Source organism: Cavia porcellus, unplaced genomic scaffold (assembly GCF_034190915.1).
Source record: "Cavia porcellus strain 051 isolate PalLab524CR breed Dunkin Hartley unplaced genomic scaffold, mCavPor4.1 scaffold_29, whole genome shotgun sequence".
In the NCBI taxonomy this organism is placed as follows: domain Eukaryota; kingdom Metazoa; phylum Chordata; class Mammalia; order Rodentia; family Caviidae; genus Cavia; species Cavia porcellus.
Window position 1 is genome coordinate 19,904,122 of NW_026947512.1, and position 24,945 is coordinate 19,929,066.

A 24,945-nucleotide genomic window follows, 5' to 3' on the forward strand; every position below is an offset into this window, starting at 1 on the left:
TTTCAAAGTTTTTGTTTTGTTTTAATATGGAAGTCTCATTGTTGCCCAGATTGGTCTCCAACTCATGGGCTCAAGTGGGCCTTTCTCTCAGCCTCCCCAGTATCTAAGAATACAAGCTTGTGCCACAATACATGTCTCAGAACTGTTTTTTGATTCAGTTCATTTAAAACTTTTATAGTAGTTCCTTATGAGTTATATAACTATGCTTATGCACACGGCATTTTTCTTTTTTCTGTAATGAACTTCTGATCCAACTGCAGTAGAAGGGGATCCATCACCACATGAAACACACCTCTGGAATCGTTAAAGCTTTCAACATGGCTGGTGGTATCAACTCTGTAACTAATGTTTGCAAACTACTCATCAGGTTAAACTGTTGGTAAAAAGCTCATATAACTTTACTAGTGTGTCAGCCTGATCTACAAATAGGAGGTGCAATGGAATCTCCAACTATGATTCTGAATTTGACTCCTTAGTCAACATGGTTCTATCAATTTTGCTTCATCCACTGTAAGGATTTTTAGTCACAGACATAATAGTTTAAATTGTATTTTCTTGCCGGACTGCCATTATGCAGTGACTTTCATAAAGTAATAACTTTCCAATTCAATTAAGACTTTTTTTTTTTGGTACCAGGGATTGAACTCACAACCTTGGGCTTGTAAGGTGGGGACTCATGTCACTGAGCTAAATCCCTGGCCCCAATTAAGACATTCTGTCTTAAAGTTTATCTTTTTTTCTATCAGTATGATTATGCAAACTTTTCTTTTGATTAGTATTTCTAGGTCTGTCTTTTCCCAATCTGGTACTGCCAATCTTTGCACATCCTCAGAAACTTTTAGTACAGCCTTTGTAAAACACAGGTATATGGACCTTGAGTATTTAAAAGATGTGTCAATTTTTATCCTTTCACTGATGAGTTTAATCCTTTTAATGTAATTAGTACAATAAAGTCTGTTTCTTGCATTCTAATTCGTTCTACTTTTTTATGCTTCTTTTCAATATGTACTTACCTTCACTGAAAATTCTAATTCTAGAATGCCCTTCAATATTGTGAAACATATTTGTCTTCTTGGGTGATGCTGCCAAAAACTGATGTCAATTAAAAAAAAAAAACTGATGTCAATTCAGCTTTGTTCCCTTGTATATGATCTGTTCTGCACCTCCATGAATTTTCTTTTGCTCTAATTGTCTTCACTATACCATGTTAGTACTCCTGACTTAGATCACCTTTAGCACTCTAAATCTTTCAATCTAAAGGCTTTTTTTTTATTCTAAAAAAAAACTACACTATTATTGCTTCAAGAACTTCCTCCTTTACATGTAGAGTTCCTCTACCTCTACTATCCTTATCTCTTATGGTTTCTTTTGTACTGTATTTTTCTCCCTTATTCTGGAAGATTTTTATTTCTCTGTTATATTCATTCTGTAGGTAACTCATCTTTGATTTTTTTTTACCCAACTATTATACTTTTTAATGCCTAATATTTGTTTCTCTCAACCCCTGCTTATCTTGTTTCAAGTTCTTAATATCTACTCTCATTTCTTTTGGGATGATTATTGGTCTAACTTTATCTCTTAATCCATCTGTTCTACTATTTCTGTTCCAAAAAAGCCTACATATTTTTTCTTAAAGTATCTCTGCTCTTCAGCTGTCTTTATTATTTCCTGGTAGAGATCAGCTACACTGACAAAGTGCACTGTGGAAATTCAATGCACATCAACCCCAGTGAACTGGAGGAAGGAAATGGCACTGGAGTAGGAGCCCTAGACCACCCAAGTCCTCATCCATACAATGACCAAATTAGGACTTCACTGCCTATACCCCTGGGAAAAGAAATGAAGAGAAGAAAGAAGAGTAAAAAGAGTAGGAAGGAGGAAGAAGAGGCAGAGGAGGTGGAAAGGGAAGAAGAGGAGGAAGAGGAGGGGAAGAGGAAGTGGAGGAGGAGGGAGAAGGCAAAAGAGAAGAGGGGGAAGAGGAAGAAAAGGAATTACTTGACTTTAATTTTTTCTTAGCTCCGCCCAGAAATGGGTTTCTGTAAGACCTCATTTACATTTAGGAGGAGCTAGAATAAGATTGTACACAGGAGGTGCAGGAAGAGAAGCTCCAAGGTAAGGAAACAGGGAGGAACAAGAGCAGGATCCAACAGTTCCCATCCCCTGTGGTTCTATTCTCTCACAGCTGGACTTGCTTACTGGCCCGTCCTCTCCTCCCACCAATTCAAACCTTCCCGCATAACACATCTGTTTTCTCACAGTAATTTCCCTTTACAGTTCCTCCAGGGAAGGGAGGCCAGAGGTCGCACTAATGCAGCTTCTTCCTAGAAACAGGAATTGGACTATTGGCAGCTCTAAAGAGCCACCATAAGGGTTTCTTTCATTAACAACTGGTGGTAAAAGTTATGCCATGACAGGGAGAGGATTTAAAGTCCAAGGATAGTCTGGGCAGGGGAGATTAATTTTGATTGCTAGGATGAAGGAGAGGGATGAGATAGGAGTGGAAAGATTTTAAAAAGGGAGAATACTAGAAAGAATGAACAAAGATACTGATCAAGAATATATGTTAAAATGAAGCCAGCTACCAGGTTTTGAATTCAAAGTAAGATTTTGTCTCTTTTCCACTTGGTATATAAACCTTCATGGGTATTCATTTCTAAGCTTAACTAGCTCAATGACTTAAATTAGCCCTTACCTAGATATATATGCTATTTTTTTTTAACATATGCTGTTTTCTTTCACCTGACAGTATCTTAGGCTGTGCCAACTGCCTACATATAAACTACTAAACAATTAGAGTATTCCTTTTGAATGTAACAGGAATAGAAGAAAACAGAGCTTTAATTCAAATAACTGTCCAAGCTACAAGCATGCCCTCTGCTACTATGTTGCTAGTTAATACTTACATTTTAGTTGCTTAACTGAAAAGGTTAGGAGTCATCCTGGTTTCTCCCATTTTCTCTGTCACATCCATCACCAAATTTTGTAGGTTTTAACTTCTAAACAACTTAAAACCATCTCTTCTCTCCATTTGCATGTTTAATTCCCCAAATCAAAAACTATTATTTCAAGCTGCATGTGGTAGCACACACCAAGAGGCTGAGGCTGGTAGATTACCACCAATTTCAAGGCCAACCTAGGCTATGTAGTAAATTTGAGGCCAGCCTACACTACAAAACAAGACCATGCCTCAAAAAAAATAAATGAAACAAAAAATCTTTTTTATCTAAAGATAAAAAATACTAATTTTTTTTTTTTTTGTCTTTTTCATTTTTATCAGTACCGGGGATCGAACTCACAACCACCTGCTTGCAAGGCAGGTGCTTATGCCGCTGAGCTAAATTCCCAGCCCCAAAATACTGATTAATTTAAAGGAAAAATGACATATCATCAGAGATAGAAAAAAAGCCAGGTACAGTCATGCACAGCTGTGATCCCAGCTATGCAGGAATCTAAAGCAAAAAGGATCACAAACTAGAGGCCAACCTGAATGCTACAGAGACCCTGTCTAAAAACTTTTAAAAATTTTTAAAAGGCCAGGTTTGCACACTCTTGTAATCCCAGCACTCAGGAAGCTGAGGCAGGAGGATCTTTTAAGACCAACCTGGGCTACAAAGTGAGCCCATGGCCAGCCTGATCCGCAAGAGACCCTGTCTCAAAAAAGACAAATAAAGGGCAACTTGCTCAGGACCTCTTCTGTCTCTCTCAGACAGGAGCTTTCTATCTCTCAATAAATACATTCTGCTCCTAATCTCCGTTGTTCCTAAAATTCATTCTTCAGTTTTAGAGAACACGAACTCATGGACATAAAAGACAGCCCCTGGCAACCGGCTTGGGATTGTCTCTCTCTCTCTCTCAGACAAAAGCTTTCTTTCTCTCAATAAATATATTCTGCTCTTAAAAAAAAAAAAAAGACAAAATTTAAAAGGTTGAGGTTGTAAGTTCCTCAGCAGAACATCTGTCTACATGTGTGAGGCCCTGGACTCAGTCTCTACTACATTTAAAAAAAAAAAAAAAGGAAAGGAAAAAATATTGGTTTCAATAGGTTTAATTACCTGAATGCCATACAGTAAACCTAAAATCACATAAAAATTCTATTTGTACATATTATTTTGTTTTGTTTTTGTGCCAAGGATCAAACTCACATCCTCACATTTGCCAGGCAGGTGCTGATGCCACTGAGCTATATCCTCAGCCCTATTTGTATGCATTATATCTTGAAAAAAAGCTAGTAGTCTTGGAAAATATCCCAGTCACATTACATTAAAAGAACTGTTATCACTAACAGACTTGGCTTCCTGGAAATGTGTCTCTTTCTGCTCACATTAAATCCTAGATTAGCAGAAAAACGTTCAAAAGAATTCGCCTGCTTTTGAAAGATGACGTAAATCCTTTCTGAAGTGTTCTTTGCTTGCTTGCTCTCAAAAGGATCTGGCCTGGTGATATCAGCTTGTAATCCCAGCACTCTGGAAAGTTGAAGCAAGAGGTTAGAAAATTGCAGTCCAGGGTAGACAATCTGTAAGACCCGTCTTGCATATAAAAAACTGAGCTGGACACAGCGACATAGAAAGTCATCTCAGCACTCAGGAGACTGAGGCAGGAGGATGGTTGTAGGGTCAAGAAGAGCCTGGGCTACAGTAGTGAGCTCAAGGCCAGCCTGAACTACATAAGGAGGTCCTGTCTCAAAAAAAACCAAAATGAATGAATGAATGAAGCTGACCTACAAAGGCTCTGAGTTTAATCCCCAGTACTGCCTCCCCAAAAAGATTCTCAAGGATATGTTTCACAATACAGCGATGAAAGAGAAGCCAGTCTCACCACTTCACATCACAATGCAACAGAACTAGAACTATCGAAAGCAGGCAAAAATCCCCTAATTTTCCAGGGCATTTAAAAAGCAAAGGTGCATAATGCATGGGCGTGGACAGTTGACTCAGTATTGTGGGAGCTCAATACACATTGCCCCATCATACATGTATAGGAGATCAAAGTGTACCAGTCTCACTGTATTGTTAGGCTGGCTCTGAACTTCTAGACTCATGGAATCCTCCCTTAGGCTCCCAAAGTAGCTAGGACTACAGGTTTTCACTGTGCACCTTTCATTTCTTTGGCAAATTTTTAATTGGGTTATTCTGAGAAACTGCAGACATCACAGCAGCTCTAAAAAGCTATCCTTGTGTAAAAAAAAACTCACATCTAGAAAGGAAATCTGATTGCACACACACCTGTAATCCCAGCACTCTGAAAGGCTAAGATCACAATTTTCAGTCCACTCTGGGCAGTAACTTAGCAAGACCCTGTCAAAAACTAGGAAAGGCTGGGGATATAATTCAGTGTGAAGCCCATAGGTTCCATCCCCAGCACAAGGAAGAAAGAAAAACAGAGATAGATGGACAGACCTCTATCAGAAAAGTATCTTTTCTTACCTGACACTTTATTTGCATAAGACTTGTCCACCAAAAAATTCCTCCCCACCACATCCACCTTAACTTGTGTTCTCACCACTCCCTAGAAGCCCCAAGTCTAATGCATTTCCTGTTACTCAGGATATACACAACTCAAACAACCTAACCTTCTAGTCTCACATTCTGTAGGATTTCTGTGCATATGCAGATAATTAAACAAGGTTGCTCTCTCAATATTTTTATATTAACTCATAGCCTAACCAAAGAGCCTAAAAAAAGGAAGTCCTTTCCTCATTCCAATTCCAGCATATCATGCCTCACCAGGTGTGCACACAACCCTTCTTGATTTATCCCCAACTTCCCTTCTATTCTTTAACTGTGCTCTCTTCAAGGGTCTGCTTCTACCATCCAACACTAGCCATGCTAAATGAATGCTGTTATGTGAATCTGTCTTGCCCCTTTACCACCCAGTGTTTTTAGCACCAACTTTTTAAACTGCAAATGGCACTCCAACTGGCCTAAACATGCCTGTAAAACTAATCAAACAGAAAGGACCAGAAAATAAAGTATGTAACAAAGCTGTGCATGTGGAACCTGTTCATTATCCAGTAGTGATGAGCACTTAAGAGTTAAGCATCTCTGTGTAAAACCTCTTTAAAGCACATTGCATAAGAGAATTCATTTTATCCTTACACATATCCTGTGAAATAGTATCATCCTCATTTTCAGAAAAAGAAATTGAATCAGAGGTACACAACTTGCCTCAAATCATGGAGTCCAAGCACTCTGGCTGCAGAAGCCAGAACCCTTAACCACTACTTCTCCTGTAACAGGTTGCAGTGTAAAATTTGGGAGACAGATCTTTTGCAGATGGGAAGGGAACCAAGAGATGGGAGGAAGGAGGAAAAGGACAAAAGAACATAAAAAGAATTAATAAGATGAGTTATACACGTGTATTCACCCCTCCATGTTGAATGTAATCATTATGTACTGCAAACATGTACTACTTAAACACATTAAAAAAATTTTTAATGTAAACTTTTTCATTGGGGATCATGGTTAAAATTTGAAAGCTACTGCTTTAGCACTTGTCCCTTCTCCTTTTTCCCATGCCTCAAAAAATCTTAACTTATTTTATCCAGGTCAAAAGTTACTTCTTTAGTAAGGCGTTTCTGACTTTCCAAGGGAAGCTGTTATACCAGAACAACTTCATTAAAAACACTTAACTGGTGGTGGGAGTGTAGCTCAGCGGTTAATGGTAGAGACCATGCTTAGTCCACATGAGTTCAATTCCCAGCAAAAAAACAAAACACACTTATGTTTTGTGTGCAGTTACTTTCTGGACTGAAATCTGAGCCAGCAGGTACAGGCCTATTCTCACAGTGATGACAAGCGCTTTTTATGCTATACTCAGTCCAACAGTCTCCTACATTCCACCTTCAAATCTCTTCTTTTGAGGACAACTATACTATTAAGAAAACTTACCAGAAGGCAACAAAAGCTATATTCTTCACAAGTCAGAACAGCTGAAGGGACATCAATTAAACTATTTCTTGACTCTCTTTCAACTGAACACATGACAAAATAGTATTTTTTCTTTGAAAAAGAAAATACTAGCTAGGCATGGTGACACACACCTGTAATCCTAGCACTCTGAGAGACTTAGGCAGAAGTCTGAGCCCAGCCTGGACAAATCAGCAACTAATCAAGACTGTATCTCAAAATTAAAAGTTTAAAAAGGGGTGGGGATGTAGCTTACTGCAAAGGCCCTGGTTTCAATCCCTACTACTGTAAAAACAACAGCACAAAACACTATTACTCTCTTATTGCTCTTCTTACCAGGTTTGCTACACACATAAAAAGATGGTATGTGCAGCAAAAGTATAATCCAGTACAATGTGCAAAACAAGCCAGGAAATAACCTAAAAATACACCAGTGGGAAATAAGTTAAAGAAAACTACAGTATAACCCTGTAAGTTTACATTACATAAGTTTCTGGGTAAAAGTGTAAATTATGAAATGTGAGCCATCATAACGTTGTTTGGAAAAACTTATGGTGTAGAACAATACATACAAAATGATCCCTCAATGGCTTAAAAATGTCAACATATATAATAAATCAGATATAAAACCAAGCAATTAACAGCTAGACTGAGGGAACAAGTTGGGGCTGCTGGGCTACTAACTTAATACACTTGTGTATTTTGCATTTTCTTAAATAAGAGTTGAATCTCAACCAGTATTATGAAACAGAATATTGTGAAATGAATCCCTTTCAACTAAAATAGTTCTTCCTATCAGGAATGTATGAGAAAGAGACTAAACCCTGAGATGTTGTAACACAATACCAGAAGGTTCCAACTATCTTTGACAGGTATTTGTCCAACGTGATAACATCCCAAGGGAAGCTGTTATACCAGAACAACTTGAGAAAAGCTTGGAAAAGCTTCTCAAAACAGAGGTCTTTCCTGATAATGGAAAAGCAGCAGCACTCTCTACGGGTGTACTTTAAAACTGGTTTTCAAGCAGGGCTTGGGGCTGCGGCAGGTGGACCGCTCAGAGTTAAGGGGCAGCCTGAATTTCAAGGCAGAATCCTCTTTCCAAAAATGTAGTTTTCAAATTTTAGGATATACAAGAATCTTTGGGAGTGCGCTAAAATACTTATTTCCTGAGACCCGTTTCCCAAGTAATTCTGTTTCAAGAAGGTTTGGGTGTGGTCCCAAAACGAGCTTTTTTCAAAAGAGCTCTGAAGTGAGGCAACCGGACTGTGACCCTAAAAATTACTCAATCTTAAAGACACGTCAATGTCTTTCTCCCTGTCTCCCTCTCCTATACCATTCCTCGACAGTTCATCGGTATTCTTCAAATTTTGCTACAATTTTAGGTTTTTTAACTGCGGGCCCCATTCCATTCTCTTTTTAATCTTCCGTGGGGCCCTGTCTCACCACCCTACCCCCACCCCGCCCGCCGCCCTCTTTCCTCCAGGCGCGATCGTCCCATGCCGTCACCCACGCCTCGGGCTCCTCCAGCCCGCTCCCAGCTCCTGTGCCCGAAGAACTGACGGCACCGCAGCCTGCCCCACTCTTCCCATCGCCCGCTCCGACCTCCCGGCACCCCGCAAACAAAACCCTGGAGCCATACCTTACAACCGCTCCACGAGGCGCTCCCCCGCGGAGCCCGTGGGGGAGGGGTAGCAGTCGCAAGTCCTAAGGCTTCAGCGGCATTTTGAAAGGGCGAGTAATGAGTGCGCAACTTCCGGCCTCTTGAACTCGTTCTTTACAAGAGCTTCCGGTTAGGCGTCCGGAAACCATAGATGGCACAACAGGAGGACTAGAGAGCCAGAAAGACCGAACCTTGTACCATAGAGTAGACGCACGTTCGGGAAGAGAGTCGCGATTTGAAAGATTGAGAAGTAAAGAGGTCATTGGAGAACGTTTAGGGAACTCACAGGGTTTTGTGATATTTATAGAAGTGTCGGTCAGGAAGTGTTTTTAGAAATGGAACACCAAGGGAGGAAGCAAAGAGCATTAATCAGCCTTCAGATTTTCGGAAAAATTGTATGCTTCGCCATTCCCTGTGTTCTTTAATGTAATTTATCCGTCCTGAGTTTGGCTGAAGAGGGAAACAGCAATCCTTGTGTTGTCCTAACTGGGGACGATAAGTCTGGTACTTTCACGAATAACTACAAGATACGTGGTAAATGCTAACGAGAAGTGAGAACAGTGAGACAGAGTTTCTTTGGCTCACAACCAGGTCCTGTAATCTCTCTCAGTGTTACAGAAATGCCTTGAGGAGGCATCGCAGGCAGGCTGTCTTCAACCTCTGCCGTTACCAGATGCTGTTATCCCACCTACCCACCCAATACCTCGTTTCGTTTATTTCAAGATGATACTAAGACTCGGGATATTTTGTCTTTGCAATTTCTGTTAGTTTTATCACTTTTCACTTTGGAAAAGAGGAAGTCGGTCTCCGTTATTTCCAAGCCATTATTTCTCTCTTGAAGAGAGCTTCCCAGTTCCAAGCCCTAACTCTCTCTCTTGTTTCTCAGCAGGTTAAACTACCCTGATTTTTTATTTCTTTTTTATGTGGTCGAGTCCCCAGAAAACTTGGTCTTAATGTTCTGGACAAACACCTGTTCATTCTGATCAAAATATAGCTCCCAGAGATAAAAACAGACCTGTGCAAAAAAAAAAAAAAAAAAAAAAAGTAAGGCACCAGGTGAGGTGGTTCATACCTATAATCCCAACACTTGGGAGGCTGAGGCAGGAGGATCATTGCGAGTTCAAGACCAAAAGTTAAATTTCGAGGGTAAAGTTTTTTAATAAGCTTTACCAATCTAAGCTCTTTGGGAGGCTAAAAGACCACACTCCACAGTGAACTATACCACTCAGTATAGTTCATTACTATTTTGTGGCTACATTACATAGGTAATCCAGTTTTTTTTTATCTGATTAGAGTTTTGAACATACCTCTTTGTGCTTCAGGCTCGTGGGATTGATGTGCAACAAGTGTCTTTGGTTATAAACTATGATCTACCTACCAATCGTGAAAACCACATTCACAGGAGTCGATAGCAGCAGTTGATGATGAGATGGTGCTCAGAAGCGGCATTGACGTAATTTAGGACGTGGACTCATAAGTGAAACAGCACACTTTGAATAAAGAGGGAAATTGGCAGAAGGGGTTGATTTGGGAGGAAAGGTGTGGCTATAAACTTTGTTACTGAAGAAGACAAGAGGATTCTTCATGACATTTAGACTTTCTGCAATACTTCAGTGGAGAAAATGTCCATGAATGTGGCCAACCTTATTAAATTCCTGGGATGAGAGTTTCGAATGCAGTGCTCACTGTTGCTGAATAGGCAATCACAATGTGCATTGTGCTGCTTTGGGAATTTATGAATCTTGTCTCAATGCTAGTAACAGTTCAGAAATACAGATTTTGATAGCAAAGCGACATTAGTTGTGAGTTCTTGTGAGGAAAGTCATTGGCGTTATCCTCTTTAGAGTTAGACTGTTGGGTGGATATAAAAAAGATGGGGTCTGTAAAATCTTTCTTTCTTAGAAATTTATTTCCTAGTTCTGTAGAAATGGTTGTATTAGATGTTCTCTATCATTTAATAATATACTTACGGACAAAAAGATATAAGTGCTGTATAAAATCAGCCAATTAGGTTAAACTAGCATATCTGCCTTTATTGTGTTTGTCTTTAGCCTGGATAGAAAGGCCTTTAAAATTGATTTTTTTAAGAAAGCATTTGAATGCAAAAAAAAAGAAAAGACCCGCCTGGGCTACAAAGTGAATTCAAGACCGGCCTAAACTGCATAGCGAAACCCAGTCTCAAAAAAAACAAAAAAAAAAAAATTAAGGCAATGACATGCATTGATTGGCACAATGCACATTATTGTACTTCTAACAACCTCCCACACAATCCCAGGATCCCAAGTTCTGCAGAGGAACTGACGAAAACATTTCCTTTTTCACAATTGCTCACAGTGAGCTTGAAGACAGCAACCATCTGGTAAAGAAATGAAGGAGAAACTTCTTTGCTGAACCGCTGTTAACTATTTCCCCTCTCCTTTTGTGCAACTATAGTTTTTTGTTTTGTTTTGTTTTGTTTTTGGTACCAAGAATTGAACTCAGGACCTCGCGCTTACCAGGCAGACACTGTGCCACTGAGCCACACCCCTGCCCATAAAACTATTTTTTAACTTCGATTTTTTTTTTTTTTTTTGGTACCAGGAACTGAACTCACGACCTTACACTTAAGAGGCAAGCTCTTGAGGCACTGAGCTAAATCACCAGCCCATAAACTATTTTTTTTTTAAAAATGATTTTGAAATGAATTTATTTTGCATCTTTTAATCAGTATCTGGTTAGCTGAAAGGTCCCTGCTCACTGTCTCATAGAGTCTTGGAACTATGATTCTCTCAATTCAGTACAAGATCAAGTATTTGTTTATCACCTGTTATATGCTAAGCAGCAACCTAAACAATTCCCAAATGAATGAAGCTTGGAATCTGGCTAGTGAAGGAAGTCAGAACTGTCCAGATAAAGAAGTGATAAAGGGTAATGATTGACCTACTACTACTACAAAGTCTCACTTAGAGGCTCAAGACACATTATCTCTTTCAGTTTTGCATTTTGCAAAATATTGATCAGCATATTAGTTTGTCTCCACTTGAAGCCCTGACAAATACATTGACTAGGACTTAGGAATACAATTTTTCTCATCATGATTCAGACTGATTTGTGATTAACTGTTCATCTTCCAGTGTTGTCCTTACACCACCAGTGTCACCTAAAGTTACTAACATCTGTCATAGTTACCTTTCTTCGTAATTGTCATAGTTGTCCTTTCTTCAGCCTTTCCCAAGGTTTACATAAGACTTCATCCAAATGGATTGCTATACAAAAAATAATAAGTATTGTATTTCATTTTTCTACCAGTCAAGTAACCTTATGAAAAAGAAATAAAATTCGTTTAAAGACTCATAACTGGGGGCTGGGGATTTAGCTCAGCGGTATAAGCGCCTGCCTTGCAAGCAGGCAATCGTGAGTTCAATCCCCGGTACTGATAAAAAAGAAAAAGACAAAAAAAAAAAGACTCATAACTGGCCAGGCGTGGTAGCTCACGCCTGTAATCCCAGCACTTGGGAGGCTGAGGCGGGAGGATCCTTGCAAGTTGGATCCTTGCAAGTTGGAGACCAGCCTGGGCTACAAAGTGAGCTCAAGGCCAGCCTGAATTGCATAGCGAGACCCCATCTCAAAAAAGTAAAAAAAAAAAAAAAAAAAAAAAAAAAAAAAAACAAAGACTCATAACTGTTTCTTAGTGATCACCACTTCCTTAAGAATCACACTCATAAATGGTTGAGCAAACAGGAAATTACGGTTTTAGTATAGCTATTTCTGTTTCTAGAAACCAGAACATTACAGTTCTTCCAGTCTTCAAGTCCAAGTCTGTAAAATAAAATGAAGTAGACAATTTTCTATGGCCTCTCCTGGTTTTATTTTTTATCTATATTTATTTTTTGAAACAGAGTTTTGCTATGTACTTCAGGCTGGCCTTGAATTCACTATGAAGCCTAGACTGGCTTCTAACTCACAGTGATCCTCCTGCCTCAGCCACCCAAGTGCCATGATCACAGACACATGCCGGTATATCCAGTTCCTTCTGGTTTTAAAAGAATTAGAACTTAATATTATTGGTCTACAACTGTTCTGAAAAAAATACCATAAACTAACTCATGCATACAAAAAGATGTACAGAAGAATGCAATCATTTTCCCATTACTCTTTCTAATAAGAATACTTTACCTACACAAAGAAGTTCCCTGTAATTTCTTCCATGGCACCAGAGAGCCACCGTTTTGGAGGGTGCTTAACTGAGGGTTGAACCCACAACCTTCCCAGTGAACTACATCTCCACTACTTTAATTTTTTTTGAGACAGGGTCTCACTATTTAGTTCAAACTGGTATTGAGTTCACTATGTAGTCCATGCTGGTCTCGAACTCAAGGTGATCCTCCAGCCTCAGCCTCCTCAGTGCTGGAATTATAGGCATGCACCACCATACCCTGCTTCTTTTTATTTTTGAGACAAAACCTTGATAAATTGTCCAGGATGAGCACAAAACTTTGAAATTTTATTGCCTCAGGTTTCCATAGTACTGAGATTGTAGGTGTACACCACCACTGGGTGGAAACTACTACTCTCAATTTGGTATTTACCCTGGCATGTATTTCTTTAGATATTTAGAATTTATATATGTTTTTTTGTTTGTTTTTTTTGTTTGTTTGTTTTATTTTTGTGGCACCAGGGATCGAACTCACGACCTTGCACTTGCCAAGCAGGGACTTATGCCACTGAGCTAAATCCCCAGCCCTAGAATTTATATATGTATATATGCCTTCTGAGTATTGTATGCTAAAAAAAAGTATGCTATCACCTTCTTAGAAATGGCATCAAACTATGAGGTATCTATTCTACTGCAATTTACCTTCTTGCTCATGATTGTTATGTTCAATTGTATAGTTAATTCATTTCCCCTGTTATATAGTAATATTACTGTACATTAATATATTGAATTGTATAAATATAGAATAAATTGTATTAGTTTTCTAGGTTTGCCACAGAAAAATAATACTGGGTGACTTAAACAAGAGAAATGCATTTTCTCACAATAAGGACACAAATTATGTTAGGGCCTGCTTATATGACTGCATTTCACCATAATCTCCTCATTAAAGGCCCTATCTCCAAATATTCTGTGGTACCAGGACTACAATATAAGTGTTAAAGAGACACAATTCATCACCTAACATAAAGGAATGCACCACAATTTGTATTCATTTGTTTTAATAAATATATAAGGCAGGCTGGAGGATCAAAAGTTCAAAGCCGGCCTGGCTAATTTAGTAAGCCTCTGTCTCAAGATAAAAAATATAAAAGGACTGAGTCTGTAACTTAGTGCCCCTTGGGTTCAATCTCCAGTACCACCAAAAGTAAGACAGGGAGGGAGGGAGATAAGCAAACCTCTGGTCTAGTTGTTTGTTGTTACAGCACTGCCATTGACATTCTTCTGTTTGTTTCCCTCTAGGGAATATCCCTGGGTCCATACACACTGTCCATTCTTTTTTTTTTTTTTTTTTTTTTGTCTTTTTCAGTTTTTATCAGTACCACGGATCGAACTCATGACTGCCTGCTTGCAAGGCAGGTGCTTATGCCACTGAGCTAAATCCCCAGCTCCCACACCGTCCATTCTATAGATCATGCCAGAGTGCTTTCCAAAGTCATTGAAAAATATACACTCCTGGTATAAGTGTATAAAAATTCTGTTGTACCATATCTTTGCCAATCCTGGGCATTTTGGAACTATAAAAATAATCTGTTTATGAATGGTTTCTCATGACTGTTTGTTTTTATGTGTCCATAATTATTAGTAAGGCTGGGGCTGGGGATTAAGCTCAGCGGCATAAGTACCTGTCTTGCAAGCAGGCAGTCATGAGTTTGATCCCCGGTACTGATAAAAAAAAAGGAAAAAGACAAAAAAAATTATTAGTAAGGCTAATCATCTTTTATATTTAGTGACTTAAGGTTCCTCATCAATGAATTGCCTAATTTTATCTTTTTCCCATTCTATTAGTTTGTCTTAAATTAATTTCTAGAACTTCTGTGTATAATCTGGATAATAATCCTTCTTGGTTATAGAATATTATAACTAACATCTTTAATCTATCTACAGCTTGTTTCACTTTTCAAATGCTGTTTTTTCTTCAAATGAACAGAAAGTTATTCTAGTACTGAGACTTGAACCATGGCTTGCACGTGATAAGCAACTGCTCCACCTTTAAGTTACACCTCCAACCCGAAAAGAGTTTTAATGAAGAAAAATTCATTATTTTTTGTATTTTAAAATTTACTTTTATTAGTATATGTTCATAGCACATAATGATTACATTTATCTTGGGGAGTCGGTACATGTGCATAATATATCTTAATTCTCTTGTTTTTGCTTTTCGAGATAGGGTCTTACTGTGTAGTTCAGGCTGGGCTTGAACTCACTATGTAGCCCAAGTTGGCCTCAAACTCACAGTGATATTCCTGCCTCAGTTCCCAAGTGCTTGGATTACAGATGTGCACCACCACGCCCATCCTGAGTGGCAGGGTTACAGACATCTGCAACCACTCTTGGCTTATCATTAAAGCTTTGGTCAAAGAATTGTAGTAAGGACTGGACCAGGACATAGCTCAGTAGTAGGGTTTATATCTAGCATGCAAAAGTTCCTGCATTCAATTCCTAGCACCAAAAAAAAAAAACCTAATAAATAAAAATTTAAACAATTTCAAGAGGCAGAGATGGGAGAAATCATTTGAAAAAGCAGCACAGGGAGCGAAAAAGGATGAGAAATTGGAAGACACAATGTTTAGAAGTCCACTTTGAAGTGCTGCTAGTGTATTTAAAATTGTCATAGTATTGTCATGTTTTATTTTAAGACATGGTCTTGTGGGGTCTGGGGATTTAGCTCAGCGGCATAAGCACCTGCCCTGCAAGTAGGCATTCGTGAGTTCGATCCCCAGTACCTTTTAAAGAAAAAAAAAAAAAAGAAGAAGAAGAAGAAAACATGGTCTTGCTATTGGGAGTGAAGCTGTCTGTACCTCAGGACAAGGTCAGTGCTTCTCACAAGTTTGGCAGGACCTCATGAGAAGTGAATGCAGCTCAGGGAGCTGACTCACAAAGTGACTTGCCCTTCCCCTGAGACAGTACAGACAGCTCCTCTCTTGTTCCCCATGTGACCACCAATGCATGCTGTTTTGCTGAAGATGTTCTTCCTGTTCCAGATCACACCTTCCCCTTGAAATTCTCTGTAAGTAGCCTCTTGAGCTGATTGTATGAGTAAAGGCGCTGCAGCTGGGCAGTGCTTTCTTCCATCAGGAGAGAAGCTCCACCTGACTCAGCTTTTTGACTCTTTCTTCATTTCTTCATCCTCCACCATCCTTTCTCAGGTATTTCAAGGGCTGCACTGGACACAGCATCTTGCTATGTGTTCCAGGCTGCCCTTACACTCACTAGCCCAGACTGGCCTCAGACTTCCTGTGGTCCTTCCACCCAGAGGTTCCTCAATCATGCAAAACCACACACCCCCAGCTGTGCTGATATATAGTACTGGACCACACTATCCAACATAGCAGCCACCTGCCAAATATGGCTGGAAATGTGGTTTGACTAAACTGAGCTATGCTGTAAGTATAAAATATATATCAGATTTCAAAGACTTAGTAGAAAAAAAGAATGTAAAGTATCTCAATAATGTTTTATATTATGTATGCAAAAGTTTTTGGTGTGTCAGGTGGAATAAAATAAATTATTGAAACAAATTTCACTTATTTCTTTTTACTTTTTAAAATGTAGCTTCTAGGGCTGGCCATGGTGGTGCATACCTGTAATCCCAGCACTCAGGAGGATGAGGCAGGAAGGTTGCTTTGAGATCAAGGTTAGCCTGGGATGTATTAATGAGCTCAAGGCTAACCTGATCTACATAGCAAGACCCTGAGCTCCCCTCTCCCCTGTGTGGCTAAGAGAAAATTTCTAATTAAGTAGGAGGCTTGTACTGATTTGTATTGGACAGTGCTAGTATAAAATCTTAGCAAAATCGGCTGGGGCTGGATTGGGGAAGATTTTGAATGTTACTATATAAGCTTTCATGTGTTATTCAGTGTGTGGTAGGGAAGCATCAAAGGGTTTTAAGCTACCTGATAGTTCTAATTTCACAATACATTGTCCCATCTAAACACAGTCAGTGTTAGAAACCATTATACATTGTCTCCAGTAGTATTTGGATGTGATTCTTTTTTTTTTTTTTGAGACAGGGTCTCTCTATGCAGTTCAGGCTGGTCTTGAACTCACAATGATCCTCCTGCCTCAGCCTTTGGATGTGATTTTTGTAGAGAATATTTAATATGATAACCCTTGTTATTTTTTAATGTAATATGAATCTAACAAACCTAATGCATATGCCTTTGAGTGAGAAGTTGGAATATTAATGTCTCGATTTTACAAGTTATAGTTTCCCATTGCTTAGGGAATAAAATTCTTCCTTTCACCTGGAATTAACCTAATTTTGTCAGCTCTCACAATTCTCTATCTTTTTTCATTCTAATGAAATATGTTAAGCCTCTGTCCAAGGGTGGACAGTGTCAGGGAAAGATAAAAGAGCAGAATCACAGTCTGTTCTTGTGATATCTGTGCCACTAAATCTTTATATGACTTCATGTATACTTCCTACACTCTGACACAATCAGACATTGTTATTAACAATTATATATATATATATACATATATATATATATATATATATATATAATCTTATTTAAGCCTCACAATCACCCCACTGTCCTAAGACAGAAGGAAATAGCTTACTATTACACAAATGGTCGTTTATATCATTTCCCCATTAAAACCCCTTGAGCATCTCTTCTGTAGTCAGGAGGTCTTTTTGTATATTCCTGATTACTCTCTGGGACGAATTCCTAATCCCTAAATGTGACATTGCTGGACCAAAATAATCTCCCTGAAAACAGTTAAGAAAGGAACGAAGGGAAAGAAACTTCAGCTGACTCTTGCTAGTTGCTTTCATAAACCTCTGCCTTGGGTATTTCTCAACCTGACCTCATAGCGGAAAGCCGTGCTCAGAGGACTGACTGTGGCGGAAGAGCGCAGGCCGCCCACACTAAGGTTGCTGCAGCCTCTCTGCCGTCACGGTCAGCTCTTGGTCTCTGGTGTCCTGGGGCTTTGGGCCCCCATGTTACTGCTCCAGGGTTTGGCCTCACGTAAAATTATTAGGATGCCACCAGGCAAACTCAGGACAGTATCACTATCCCTGTCTCCCACTTCCTACTGCGCAGTGCAATTCTCTCACACCCTTTCTCTAAGTGGGTTGGGTTTAACTCAGACCTCCGTCTGGTCATCAGCAGTCAGTGCTAAATAAGGCAGGTCCAAAATTCCCGCAGGGCTTCGAAAGTGAAACCTCACCTTTCTCTTAATCCTGGACCTATTTAGAAGATTGTTAGGCACACAAATAGCTTGCAGTTCTATATTAGCAGGCAATGCTGGTGAGAGGTGTAGAATTTGGACCTTTTGCTTTTTTTTTTCTTCGCCTGAATCCTGGCTTTAGGGATTAAAACAAGTTTCACTTTATTCCAGGACAGACTCGCTTGTGGATGTTTATTCTTATGTAAGGTATTGTAGAAACACATTCCACAGCCGAGAGCCCGGATAGCTCAGTCGGTAGAGCATCAGACTTTTAATCTGAGGGTCCAGGGTTCAAGTCCCTGTTCGGGCGATTGCAGCTTTTACTTTGTTTACTGTGTTAACAGTACCAAGATGAAAGTGATGCGTGGTATATTTAATTCCATTGGTTGATTTTAGAATATGGGGGAAAAAAGATGATTATATAGAATTATTTAACTTCTTAGTGAGTATCGAGATTTTTCCACGGTTTCTCAGCAGTGAAAAATTTTTATTTTCAGATTGAGAAAGGGAAAACGAAAAGACGTGGGAAAACATGCCCTGTTTTAATTACAAAACAAAGAACATGTTTGGTGATGTTAGATCCAGTAAATTAAGGATCTACAACATTTTTGTTACTATTACACAGAGATAAAAGGGACAAGCGCCCGAACAGGGACTTGAACCCTGGACCCTCAGATTAAAAGTCTGATGCTCTACCGACTGAGCTATCCGGGCACCCTAAGTGTTAGATTCTCTCTTGTTTACTTGATATAATAGCGATAGCTTGCTTCCTCTCAACTTTTATGTAGGTTTCATTTAAAGCTTGCTTGGTTTGGTTGGCTGGCTTTCTGGTTTTAGAGAGAAAGTAAAACAAACTTTATGTTCCCTTTACTTAAAACATATACTTAAGATCTATTGATGTTTGATAAATTGCCAATACACACTAAACTCTAGAAAACCAAAGTGATGGTATTGTAGTACAGCAAAAAATGGTTGGAACCTTTTAAAACTTCACCTTTGTTCCTTCTGTCACTTCCCAGATAAGACCCTTTTAGTAATTCTACTGAACTAGATTACAGCATCTTTCCTATTAACAAAATAGGACGTTTCCACTCACTAGGTGATGTAGCTGTGAGATACTTAAGCATTCCATAGCAAAAGCAAAAACAAGAGGAAAGACAAACTTGACTCAAAAGCATGGAAGCTAATATTGTAGGAAAATAGAAGTGACAGACAAAAGGTAGATCTAAATGTAAATTGTAGGAAAGGGAGTTTAGCTACTTAATTTTGATTTTTTTTCTTTTCCTCCCCTTTCAGACAAATTACAGTTTTAATACAGGCTCACAAGATGAATCTTTCCCAGTGCTCTTTGTGCACACCAGGGAGAGCAACATGGAGCAGTAAGAGAACAAATCTTCAAGTAGCCTACGGTTTCCTGACATCAGTTTCTCAACTGTGACGTGCTCTAGGGTGTGGAACACAGCATTATAGCATTTCAAAGACTGATAAGGGAATTTATCTTTGTTTCTGGGACCTTAAGTCTTCTGAACACAATGAAAGGTAAAATAGTTCAGCCTCAATCGGAGGGAATTTTTCTTTCCTAGAATTGTCTGGGTCTTTTAGAGAAAACACCAACAGATTGCGTGATCCTGAACAGGCCTGGGTTTCCACACATATAAAATGAAGAAAGTTGATTAGATGACCTCTGAGATACCTTCTAATCTGAAGTTTTACATTCCGTTAGTTTTTCCAGTGTGAACATGATCCGGAGCAAGCTCAACGCACAAGGAAGGAGCGATTTAATGCAATGAACATTTATTGGTCATTGATTATATTGTAGGCTTTGTGATACCTCTGGAGTGGGAACAAGTAAGACCCATGGTCTACTAAGAAAGCAGAGCAAGTGATTTTGACATAAAGTAATAACAAATGGAGTAAAAAAAAATACTGAGAAAGAGAATAGTGGAAGTTCAGGGTGAACAGAGGGTACGGCTTATAACACGAGGGGGAGATGAGTTCTTAGCTAGGAAAATCAGAGTTAAGTTTGTCAAGCAGCTGTCAGAGTAGGATAGGAGAAACTGTAATGAGCCTTACAGGAACATTTATTATTTACTTAGACACATTTCTTCAGCACCCAGTGTTGGACAAGAAGCTTCTGACTCTGTTTCTGGGAATGCGATGTAGGAATTATATCTCCAAATGTTTGACCAAGCCTCCCTCCTCAGAGGGGTAAGAAGAGATTAAAGGACCTTCAAGTTTTTTCCCTCCCAAAGACTTGTTACATCGTTGTACATCTCCTTCAGGATAATGAGGCCAGCTGATTAAAGTTAAATCAGTGAGATTGACTAAAGTACTAACTGAGTACCATTTCCACGGCATTGAGCAAAACAGTAAATAAAATATATATATATAGTCCAAGGTACATTTAGACTAGAGGATGGTGAACTACTTGAACAGTGGAACACAGAGAGAAATACGGAGACACTGACCAGGCTTCTATCAGGCAAAGAAGAACAGTCTTATTTTATAGGCAGTGATGAGCTAGTAAACATTTGGCTTTGCTAGGTCCATGTGAAATAATAAGACTGCATCTGCTTCCCCCGGGTTATATTAAAAACATCACTGCCAGTAAAATCTTGGTTGACATTCAACCGCCTCACTTTACTTAAATTCTTGAATTTAATTTTCCACTAGAGGGCAGGCTAAACCCACAGATTCTTTTATTTGAGGCTTTTTTGTTGTTAGTTTTCTTCTTCTTTCAAATTCCTCCTTCCCACACAGAATTGATGGTGATATTCTTTTTCCCATAGCTAATAAGTCTAAGAAATAGAAGTGTAAAAATAACCTGAGAAATTAGTGAGACTGGGCGCTGCAGTGCACACCCATAATTTCAGCACTAGGGAGGCTGAAGCAGGAGGATCACAGTGAGTTCAAGACCAGCCTAAATTACGCAGCACGACCCTATCTCCAGAAAAAGGTAAAATTAAGACAATAAGGCAACCTATAGGATAGTAAAAAAACTATTTGCAAATTATATATTATGCGATAAGATCCAAAATATGTAAGAAAGTCATACAACTGAATAGCCAAAAAGGAACGTAAGAAGTGGGCAACGGAGCCAAGCAGACATTTTCCTAAAGAAGCTATACATATAACCAACACATTTATGAAAATGTGCTCACTATCATTAATGATCAGGGAAATGCAAATCAAAACTGCTGTGATGACTGAGGAATTCAGTTCCCAGCATCCCCAAAAAACAAAAAGTAACCAAAACACAGTGCGCTCCCATCTCACACATTGGGGTGACTATTATTGAAAACACAAAAGATAAAAAGTGGTGGAGAAATAGAACCCTTGTACATCATTAGTGGGGATGAAAATTAGTACATTCATTGGGAAAAACAAGACAGCATTTCCTCAAAAAATTAAAAATAGAGCTACCATGCAAGCCAGCAATCCCATCTGGGAGTATATCCAAGGAAAGGATATCAGTGCACTGAAGAGGTGTCTGCATTGTTCATTACATTATTCACAATAGACAAGATATGGAATTGACCTAAATGCCCATATCCAGATGAGTGGATAGAGAGCCTGTGGCACATACACACCATGGAATACTCCTCCTCCTGAAAAATGGAGGAAATCCGGTCATTTGCAACTACACGGATGCGTCTGCAGCACGTTATGCTCTGTGAAGTCAGTCAGACGCAGAAAGACAACGTATGATCTTGCAAGCAATTCCAAAGGTCCAACTCACAGAAGCAGAGATCAGAATGGTGGTAGCCAGGGGATGGCAGGTGGAAGAAATGGGGAGATATTATTGGAAGGATCAGAATGTTCAGTTATAAGATAAATCTGAGGACCTAATGTACAGCATGGTGATCAGTTAATGGCATTGAACTGTTTTTGCTTAGAGTGTAGCTTTTAAGCGTTCTCACCATGTGCACCCCTCACAATTGAAAGAACCAGTGATCAAACACAAGTTACATTCCTAACCACTCAGCCCTTTTTTTTGAGACAGGGTCTCACTAAATTTCTAAGTTGACCCAGTTGGGCTCAAACTGGTCGTTTTGTCTGTCTTGACCTCTCAGAATGCTAGGAATAAGCATTTATGTTAGAATTTTTTTTTTTATTATTTATTAGCAGTGGAAAAGTTTTGAGTTTCTTTGAAGAGTGAAACTGAAGAATGAGAATGTGGCTCTGCAGAGCAAGTGGGGGCCAAGTAAAAGGGGGGAGTCCTCTCATGAAGAAAGCTGTAATAGCCTAAATCTTTTTAAAGAAAATCTACTGAAGGATTTAAAAATAAAAATGTTACAAAAATTGTCCTTTTTAGTCTTAGTTCAAATTTGTCCTGTCCTCCAGCAGAGTCCTGAGATAGTATGCCGAGAGTAAACTGAGTCCATTATTTCCCCTCCCATTGATTTCAGCCACTTGCTGCTGATCAGTTCTCAGTTTTTGTTGTTACCACTAAAATCTTAACTTTCATGCCCTCCATCACTGTCTTTTTTCCAGTGTACAGTAGTTGACCCAAGTCTCACACATCAAATATTTCTTTGTTTTTTGGGTTTTTTGTTTTTTTTTTTTTTTGTCTTTTTTTCTTTTTTCATCAGTACTGGGGATCGAACTCACGACCACCTGCTTGCAAGGCAGGTGCTTATGCCACTGAGCATCAAGTATTTCTTGAGAACCAGCTGTGACTCGTGCAATGATTAGGCTAGACAAGGTAAACACAGTGGGGATTTTTCTTGCTCTTGGGGAACTTCTAGTCTAGCTGCCCTCCTCTTCTGTTCTTTTCCCAAAGAAAAAGCAGACAAGCAGTCACAACACCCCATGATTGGTGTCATACTCCAGTCAGGTATTACCCAGCCTTGCCAGGGCTCAGCTTCCTGGAGAACCAGGTGCCTTCATTTGTCATTGCTGGAGTAACAAATCACCACAAATTTAATGAATTAAAACAATGTACATGAGCTGGGTGTGGTGATGCTCACCTATCTAACCAACAGCACTAGGAGGTTGACGCAGGGAATCAAAAATTGAAATCCAGCCTGGTGGACTACTAAACAATTTAGCAACACCTTATCTTAAAATTTAAAAATTTTAAAAAGCACTAGGAAATGTGGTTCAGTGCAAAGGCTCTGAGTTCAATCTCTAGTACCCTAAACAAAAACAAAACCGAAAACAATACAACAACACAATGTACTTACCCTTCTGTAGCTCAAAAGGTCACCATCGGTTTCACTGGCCTACCATCCAGAGTTCTGTCCCTCCTGGAGCCCCAGGAATGAATCTCTTGAGCATATTCACCTTCTTTGATTTGGAATCCTTATCTGGCAACTGGACGTCAGCACTGCTGCATCTTTGTGGCTGTCCACCATCACATGTCTCTGACTGCAGCTGGGAAAGATTTGTTTGTTTTGAAATAGGGTCTCACTGCGTAGCATATGCTGACCTCCAACACTCAAACTTCCAATCCTCCTACCTTTGCCTCTCAAGTGCTGGGGAGGTAGACATGTGCCCCCATGCCCCATGCCTAGCTAAGACTGTCCAACTGTAGCCCTTGGAGTATAAGACTAATTTTGTCATCAAGGCACATAATTGTGGGTCTGTCATTAAATTATTATTTTTGGTGCTGGGAATCAAACTCAGGACTTCATGCTTGCCAAACAGGTGCTGCGCCACTGAACTAAATTCCTAGCAAAATGATTAATCTTGAGAGTTTATATTATACAATGAGTACTTAACAGGGAAAAAAAATCACAAAATAAATTATCAAGTTTTAATATTGGATGTTTATACAAAAAAGCATAACATCTTTAACACTGACTGGCTTTTTGGTGTACAAAGTCTAAAAAAAAAAAAAAATCAGAAATAAATTCCCACATGAACTACAATGAAAATACCAATAGCACTTGTAGTCAGGGTTTACAGGGAAGGGAAAGGGTTTAATACAGAACATATACTTTATGGGATTATTTTATAATATTCACCAAAGAGTCAAATGCAAAAGAGCGCAGGAACTGTGTCCATACACTAGAGACCCAAGAATGCGGCTGAGGGCCTGGATCCCACAGCAATGTTCTCCATGAGTCCTTTTGGAGGTGTACAGCCCACAGCAATGTCTCATGCAAGTCTGTATCAAGAATCCACATGGCAAGGCCCGAAGGCCAGTACTTGAAGCTAGAAAGTCTGTACCAGCATGATAAATGGTCTGTGCCAGCAGTTGACAAATCTGTACAGGAGCCAAAAAGCAATGCCAGAGGTAAGAAAAAGAGCTCCCCTAAGACAACCATATGCATCGTCAATGACAGTGAGGACCTGAGTTCCTCGGAGGATGAGAACAGCTGAGTTCCTATCAGGAAAGCCAGTGTAAAGCTTCTCCAGGAGAACCAACAGCACAACACCCCCTGTTCTGCTTTTATGCTGTTGGAAACAATCCTCAGGTGGGCCTTTCACACCCAGCACCATGCTGATTCAGTTCAGCTGGGTGTTACAAGTTGACCATTTAAGTAATCTACCACAGCACTCTACCAAAAATAAAATAAAATAAAATCTTTGATTCAACTATCACAGACCTAGGGCAGTCTACACACTTGACAGCAGCATGTTCCTTACACATCACTTACCCCATATCACATGGCTCTTGTTTTTTGGCCATTTTCTAGGACATACTTGACACCTCAGTGGCCTGGCTGTGTTGTCAGGAGGTTGTTATTATATTACAGTGTGTAGTCAACAGAAACATAAATATCAATAAAGTATTCACTAACAAGTATCATACATTTAGAACATCTATCATACATATACATTTTCACATCTGCTGTGTTCTTCCTTACAATACTAAAAGATAACATCAGAAATAAATTCCTATGTGAACTACAGTGTAAGCATAAACAAAGTCTACCATAGAAATAAGTTTTGCTTCAACTGTCACACCCAAGGCAGTCTTCACACCTGGCAGCTGCACGTGCCAGGCACAAGCCTGGCACTGACAGCATCTGTGCTTATCTTTCCTTTCCTATGTGGCAGTC

The 24,945-nt window shown here is 39.3% G+C and overlaps 1 protein-coding gene and 3 non-coding genes across 7 annotated transcripts in view; 2 read left to right on the forward strand and 2 right to left on the reverse strand.

Annotated features, from left to right (window-relative positions):
- Mdm4 (MDM4 regulator of p53) overlaps positions 1-8,697 on the reverse strand; it is a 49,957-nt gene extending 41,260 nt beyond the window's left edge. For 3 of the 4 annotated variants that reach the window (XR_010044499.1, XM_023567243.2, XM_005005889.4), the window contains exon 1: positions 8,545-8,696. The gene's annotated coding sequence lies outside the window, so the exon portion shown is untranslated. Of the gene's footprint in view, positions 1-8,544 lie in introns of all 4 variants that reach the window. The other variant, XM_013157967.3, reaches the window with a different exon arrangement.
- Positions 8,698-9,688: 991 nt separating this feature from the next.
- On the forward strand, positions 9,689-9,824 carry LOC111758366 (small nucleolar RNA SNORA4). Its single transcript, XR_002792552.1, has one exon. It is a non-coding gene; the product is annotated as a small nucleolar RNA SNORA4 (small nucleolar RNA).
- Positions 9,825-18,172: 8,348 nt separating this feature from the next.
- Positions 18,173-18,245, forward strand: Trnak-uuu (transfer RNA lysine (anticodon UUU)). Its single transcript has one exon. It is a non-coding gene; the product is annotated as a tRNA-Lys (tRNA).
- Positions 18,246-18,576: 331 nt separating this feature from the next.
- On the reverse strand, positions 18,577-18,649 carry Trnak-uuu (transfer RNA lysine (anticodon UUU)). Its single transcript has one exon. It is a non-coding gene; the product is annotated as a tRNA-Lys (tRNA).
- Between the last annotated feature and the right edge of the window lie 6,296 nt (positions 18,650-24,945).